Raw genomic sequence first — 7,977 nt, 5'->3', positions numbered from 1 at the left:
CAATTCAGGGAAAAACATCTGGTGGCCCTGGCAGAATAGACACCCCCACTTGCGGCATACTAGCAATAGATAGTGAGTAGCTGAAATGCCTGAGGGAGTGGTGAGGGTTGAGTCCAGCATTGGAGATTAAAACTCACAGCTGAGGAGTAAGTGGATACTGAAGTATCCACAACAAAGTGGATCAGGCTAGAAAAAACGAAAGGTTGGGATACAAGTCAGGTCACTTTCAGAATCTGTGGCAGTCAAACACATTGCATCCATAAGATCATCCTTGAAATGCTTTTGGCCTTGTCTCAAATGGCTTTGTCTTGGGGAAAAAAACGGAGGATGTTGGAGGAGATAGGCTTCCTGGAACTTCGTCTTTGGATTCCACGAAGTTAAAGATGGAGTGCTGGGATAGAAAGCAGTGAGGACATTAAAGAGACTGAAACGTGAGGAAGAACTGAATCCTAAAGGTAAGATCCTGTTTCACTAGGAAAACAGTGAGAAGAGTGAGGGTTATCCATAAAATCAATAAAAGCATCATAAGATCCATAAAAGCATCCTTGAATGGGTAAAATGGCCTTCTCTCGGGAAAAGAAGTAGAGGATGTTGGAAGAGGCTCCCTGGAAGGAACTCTTAGAAGTGTTATCTCTGGATTCCACGAAGTGCAAGATGGAGTGCTGGAATAGAAAGCAGTGAGGACATTAAAGAGACTGAAACATTAGGCAGAACTGAATCCCAGAGGTAAGTTTCACGAGTGACCAGCTGAGAAAACGGGAAGATGGACCCTATGCGATACCTAAGGGGGCTAGACGAGAAGCAAAGTCCGAGTCGAGTTCCGAGGTTCGTAGAAAAAGGTAGCAGAGTAGGTTTCCAATCCAGAATAAGGCAGTTACTGTACGTGATCAAAAGGTGAAGGTCAATCGAGAAAGCTTCCAAATCTGAAGGGGCAAGACAGTAGACATAGTCGAAGGTGAGTTCCGTGGTAGGTGACAATGAGAGAGAAGGAAATAGAATTGAAGGCAAGGTATGTGCTCAAAAAGGAACATCCAATACCGGGAGAAGAGCAGAAGGTTCAGAAGGGTTTAACTAGTGTGTAAGGAAGAAGGTGCCTTGATTGATGAAGTGTCGTGGTTGGCCGGTTTGCAGGGGGGGTGTCATTTGGCAGAAGTGCTCAGGGCTGGAGTGTTATTAGTGCGGGTGTGTTTTCGTGTGAGAATGTGGTGAGTAGAGGGCATGACAGTAAGATCCTGTTGCCCTTGGAAAACAGTGAGAAGAGTGAGGTTGAAATGGAAATGAAGGCAGCCGGTGGAATGGGGGAAAGGTAGAGCATGCAGTCCTGGCAAAAGAGGAGGCAGTGTGGGCAGATGGGCTAAAGCATGTAGTAACATGTCCATTGAAGCTGGGTAGAGATTTGATTCTAGATGACAAAAGAATGCAGAACTCAGAACTCAGGGAAAAAGAGCTGAGATGGGCATGAGGATGAGGGTTTCGGGTAACTGCAAATGGAAAAAAACATTGTCTGTAGCATTTGAAAGGAGGTGATCCTTGCTAGAGCTGAAGGAAATCTAGGCGAGATGGCGAAGGAAACTTGAAATTAGGAGAAGAGGATCTTCCCAATAATCGGTATTGGAAGTAGTGGATTTGATATCAGAAATAAGATTGATCACAGGTCCTGAGGTGTCACAGACATGGATGGCAGCAACAATAGGGTAGAGCTTTACAAGGGCTGACAATCATACAAAGACAGAAAGAAAACCACTGAGCATTGAATATTACTGAAAGAGTGACAGAAGCATTAGAGAAAAGGAGGAGATCATGCAGAGTAGAACTGCAATTCTTGTAGAAGAGAGAGGCAGTTCTGAAGATGGAGTAGAGATCCACAGTCTGATATCCTTCCAAGCATCAGCTGATATAGTAACGTGGGCATTAGGAGACGAAAAGCTTACAAAAAGCAGTACCAAAGGAGGTGATCCAGAATGACGAAGAGGAGATTATAGGAAGGAGCCAACAGGAAAAAAACTTTCAGAGCTCAGCTGGAATTAAGGCGAAAATCATCTTAGGCTCAGGAGTAGAGGAAGGAAGATTGGGACAAGAATAAGATGGAATTGAAAATGGGACAGGAGAAACAGTTCAAAGAACATCTAGAAGGTAGTTACCAAGGGAGGGAAGACCCTGAATGGGGCATTCCAGGGTGGGAATAGAAATGGGTGTATGAAGTTTAAAAAAAGATCAGTCTAGAGAGGGCAAGACCGCTAGGTTATGAATATTCAAATAGAGGCATGCCTTAGAACAGGAAGAGTGGATAAATTCCAAATTAGGTTCAAACTAAAAATTTAACTGTGCAAAATAAAGAACCACTAAAGAAGTCCACTCCTGGTGCCACAGATGGTGGAAGAACAGATGTCATCCATGAAAATAGAGAAATTCAGAATAAATTCGCTGAGAGTGAAATTTTAGAAGATTTGGATCCCACAATTTAGAGCAACTGGAGATCTCCAGATTCCACTACTCAGTAATTGCGATCAGAGCCGTCTAATATGAGAGAAACAGAATTAACATCTTTACCTTCAGGGTGAGAGCAGCATAGAGTGTGAGGCTTTAGCTGTACTGAGGGTGGAAAAAAAAAGAGGCGGAACTGGAGAGTTGAGAGAAGGAGGTTTGGCTGTCTGATTTGCAGAAGCCGGAGCTGCAGGTACTGCTGTAGAGAGAGAAGGAGGACTGGTTGAGCTGAAATGAAATAGCATAAAAGTAGAAAAAAAGGGAGCTAAACGGTCAGAGTGAGGTGGAATAGGAATAGATCTGTTAAACAGTGATTTTAAGAGCCTTGGCAGAGGCCAGTCCTAGTAAAAGAGACGAGTCGGCATATCCGAGGTGGTGGTGTGGCGTTTGAACGGTGTAATGTGGAAGGCTGGATGGAAAAAACAGAAGCATCGGCGATGGGAGAGAGGAGGATTAGGCTAATAATTAGAAGGTTGAGATGGCGAAACAGCGGAAAACGAATGGCATGGAGAATCTTCAAGGTGCTGGAGGAGAGAAAAGCAGTCTGGAGATGACGGAGAATTAGGCCAGCGAGCCATTATAGGTCTAGCGCTTAGAATTCAAGTAAATTGAATTAAAAAAACTAAAGACGTGTGTGTTAGCAGGGTTAGGGTTTAAATAGGAAAGAGATAATTGAATGATAGATGAAGGGACAGAGTACACCCCGCTTCTCCCCTAGAATGCCACCTATCTGTTGCCATATAGAGTAGATTTGACGAGGTAGAAGCTGGAGCAAGCAAATTACAGACAGCTACCCTCCATTGTTATCGGATTCTTTCTTGCACCAAACCCTATTATATATTCAGCACAATCAGAGATAAACTCTGCTTTCATACTTACATAAGTATTCAGGTTTCCTTCTGTAAATCTGCCAGGCAGAGTTTGTCTCTTGTTTATTTTACAAAAATGTATTTTGTAAACTACCAAATAGTCTTCTTCTTAGCATCAGTATAGGGTACAGAATCATTTTTGAGAGTTATTCAATAAAAAACATTCTGCTTAACCTTATAAATATGGATGTCCATTGCAAGAGAACTTGAAAAGAAAATTAGACATACAGTGCCTTAAAAAGGTATTCATCCCCTTCCAAAGATTTCCAATTTCATTGAATTACAAAAGATGTGTACACATATTAAAAAGATATATTTTCTAAATAAGAAAGGCTGCTCACTGGCTTAAAAGTGGCCAAAAGTGAAGAATGTAAAAAGCTTATAGTAATTATAAATTGAGTGTGCATGCCAGTGATTTTATTAATATTGGTGTATCTGTAGTATTTGTGTGTGTGTTTCCTCCCCTAATCAGAGTTGTCAAACACAGACAGGAGGACATTAACAAAGAACATTAGCAGGAACACAACATTTGCTCAATTTCCAAAACTTAACATGGAAGTATCTGGTTGTACCGAACCAGCCTGGGCCAGACCTTGGAAACAATGGGGTCAGGAATGGAAGCAAAAGAGTGATAAAGTCCTACAACACCTGTAAATGTACATACTGACAGTTCTCAAACAACATATATTTTCTCCTGTAATCAACTGAACACACCTGCCCTTCAGTGAGACACTGGCAAACCCACACTGAGTGGGATGCCCTGGCTGAAAGCCTAGACTTGGACAGAATGGCACTCTCTTCCTCTCTCTATGCAAGACAGACACAGCAGGAGAAGTTGCTTTCTGCAGGACCTCTGTCTTTCTCTCTCAGGAAAGAGAGAAAAAAAGGACATTTGCATGCTATTTCCATTTCCCACTGAAATGGGCTGTTGAACCTCTTGTGATTGAGTGTGCCCCTTGGAGATGCTTTGTGTGTCATGGGATCTTGGGTTTTTGTGTAGCAATGAATATTGCAATTATTAGAAAAATAAAAAAGTAATTTAATAATACTAGTGTCTGTTGTTGGTCTGTGGGTACACTGGTGGTACTGTGTGATAAAAAGTGTGCTGATTTTAATGATGATGACTAATGGCAGCAACTCTTTTTCCACAGCATTCTGGAGATCAGAGAAGAATCTCCATCATGCCTAAAACTACTGCACTCTCACTTCTTCATACTGAACATTTTCTGGGTAAAATAAATTCAATGTCAGCAAAAACTGCAAATAAAAATCCAAAAACTAAAATATGGTGATTGCATATGTATTTATACCACTGAGTGTAGATAGATACTTTATTGGTCCCGTGAAGGAAATTGCATAACGAAACAGTATAACGAAATGATACAATAATGCAATACATACAATACAATCAGTGCAGTCAGTGAGAAGTGCACTAAGAGTGTATACCGTCTTCACACATTTTTCTTTGCATATTTGCTCTAGCCCTGTCATGTTGGTTGCATATCATGGAGAACATTTTTCAAGTCTTGACAAAAGATTTTCTGTTATATTCAAAGCAAGACTTTGACCGGTCTGCTCAAGATCATTTACTAAATTCTTGTTAATCCGTTACTGTGTATTGGCCTTGTATGTTGGGTCCTTGTCCTGCTGAAAGGACAATCCATTTTATCCTTAATCTTGATAGCTTCTCTGCTAATTAGCAGAAGCCCAATAAAATCATGCTGCTACTGCCATCCACAATGTCTGAGAGTAGGGATGGAATTAACTACTTAGTCTGAAGGGACGGCATGATCTAGCAGTGTCTGTGTTGTACAAACATGTTCGTCTTCTTTCTCTGAATGGCTTTATTCCTGAGGTGTTTTGAAATCTCTGTGGTCATCGTGGTAGACTAAAATTCTCTACAGAAAGACAAGGGTATTCATTCTGAAATCATGTTAGTCACCATTGCTGTAACAGAAAAATAAGTTCTAGATCCTGAGATGAAGTTAAACAGATGAGTTTTATTGCATGCAAGGAACAATAAAACCAAAGTATTGTTCACACAAGGAACAACAAAACCGAAGTATTGTTCAAACTGCCGGTTCAAAACTTCCAGTTTATATATCCCTTTTCTGCCGCTTCTGACGTAGCTCATTACTATGGTAATAGCCCTTTTCTGCCGTTTCTGACGTAGTTTATTATCATGGTAAAGGGGGGAGGTCACGGTGTTTGGACAGTTCACAGACTTTGGCCAAATGGTCAGGGTTAGATTTCCTTCCTTGAGAAGGAGGGCATCTGGAATCCTTATCACTTATCCCCCTTTCCTGCCATAACTCTAAGGCTGGAATGTCTGGTGTCACAAGAAGTCCAATCCTTGTGCAGAAAGGAATCAGTTAACCCCTTCTTCACATCTTATATCTTTCTTCACTATGTATCTTTATTCTTATATTTTGCTAAATCAATCTCAAGTTATCTGGTCTCAAACGACAACATAGCCACATGTTACCACATTCTTCACTATTATTGCACATAGAGGTCATTCAACTAATTATGTAATTAATGTTGTGCATGTGAACTAATTTTATTTTTCTATAGCAAAGCGGGTGAACAGTTATGCAATCAAAATATTTTAGCTTTGATTTTTATGTTTTATTGACTTCTTTAACCCACGAAGGGGTGCAGTTTGAACAATCAAGTTTTGATTACACTTTTTAATTTTTATCCTACTATACATTTTTAATGTATGTTTCAGAACACCGTTTATCCATTAAATGTTTCAGTCCTCCACCCCTAAGATGCCAATTTAGTCTCTTTATTAAGACTTCAGATTAATAATCATCCCATTGTTAGTTTAGGAATATCAGTCGGCAATTTTGACAGGCTGTCAACCACTGTGTATTAACAAGGGAGTTTTAAGGGAATTGGTAGTTTGATGAGCTACATAAATGACCTGTCTTGCTCACTCTGGTGTAAATCACACTCAATTTATAAGAGATCAGAAATAACTTTTTCTTAGTGATATGTCAGATCAGGACTCTCCCGTTCTGCCGGGAGTGTGGTATGTGTGTGCTGTGAGTGTAGTGTGCTTGAGATGCACACTGAGTGAAATGAGACTGAGCTGCTAAAGCAGTGAGTTATTTTTTGGGGGGCTGCAACTTTGTGATAAGATGGTGAGTTAATGTGAGAGAAAACAAAAAAGGAACACAACGAACCAGATGCCAACGCGGAAACATCCTCTCCCTCTAAACCCCAGCTTCGACCTCTCCATCCTCGCCTAATCGACGGTCACCCAGCCTACTCTTTTCGTAGGATCCTGGACTCCCAGTGGCACCGAGGCTTATTGCAGTACCTGGTCGACTGGGAGGGTTTTGGACATCCTGGATCAGATGCTAATCCTCGATTTCCATCGTTCCTTCCCGAATCAACCCGCTTGGGTGTCTGGAGCCACCCGTGAAGGGGGGGGGGAGGTACTGTCATGCCCACAACTAATCTGTGTCATGCCCTCAGATTCCAACTCGGAAATGTCCTCACTCTCATTGCACTTCACCTCTGATCACTTCCAGAAAACAACATCATTCTGACCAATCAACCAACCACGGCACTTCCCTAATCAGCGCACCTTTCACCTCCCATAATAGTTAAACCCTCATTACCCTCTGTTGACTGCCCAGTATTGGTCTCTCCTTACCTCTCCCTCTCATCCAAGTTAGTTCTCTAGTCTTTTTGGATTTAAAACTCGGATCTCGTCTTCGACCACATCTACAGGCTAGCCCCTTTTGGATAAGAGACTTCTTATCCTTTTCCTCCTACCTTTCACCTATTCGTCTTTCACTAAGACACCACATAGAATCCAACTACTTGGTTGCCTGCTGGCCTGTAACAGTACCAATAGAGTCGGTTACATCCTACTGGCATTTAATAATGAGTATACGTTTATAGTACATTTTAATCAATAATATTTCCGAGAAATCATGTCTCATTGCCCTAAACAATTTACAATTGTATGAATATATTGAAATTAAAAAGATGTGAAAACTATAATAAACTCTTATTTAAAAGCAGAGTTCCCTTGTATTTTATTTCACTACTGAATGAGATCCCATCCACCCAACCTACGTATTTCACGGGAATAATTCAAGCATCTGGTATATAACAAGATGTTATGAAATAAGTAGATTTAATAATTTTGTAGATTTTATTATATTAACTTAATATATATGTTAAAAAAATCCTCATAGGTAACAAAAAGACCTGTTGTTTGGCCAGGCTCATAGTGCTAAAAGACCCTTAACTGATAAACAAATAAGAAAGGCTACAAACAAAAAGTGGCCATTCAGCCCATCTGGTTCATTTGGTAGCTAGTAGTTTATTGATCCAAGGATCTTTTCCATCTATTTATTAAAAGAAGCCAGTATATTGTCTACAATGGCATGGCTGGCTAACTTTTTCAAGTCTCTTACATCAATTTAGATAAAGACCTGCCTCCAGTTCTCGGTTTTAAATGCACTGCCATGTAGTTTCCACTTCTGTACTCTGGTTCGTATTTCATTGTTCATTCTAAAAATGTCCACTGCATTGACTCTGTCAGTGCATTTGAGAGTTTTTAATAATTGTATCATGTTTTTGCTAGGCTTCTCTCTTCAAG

Source organism: Lepisosteus platostomus, chromosome 14, assembly GCF_059453375.1.
Source record: "Lepisosteus platostomus isolate fLepPlt1 chromosome 14, fLepPlt1.hap1, whole genome shotgun sequence".
Taxonomy (NCBI): Eukaryota; Metazoa; Chordata; class Actinopteri; order Semionotiformes; family Lepisosteidae; genus Lepisosteus; species Lepisosteus platostomus.
This window is presented reverse-complemented; position numbering follows the sequence as displayed.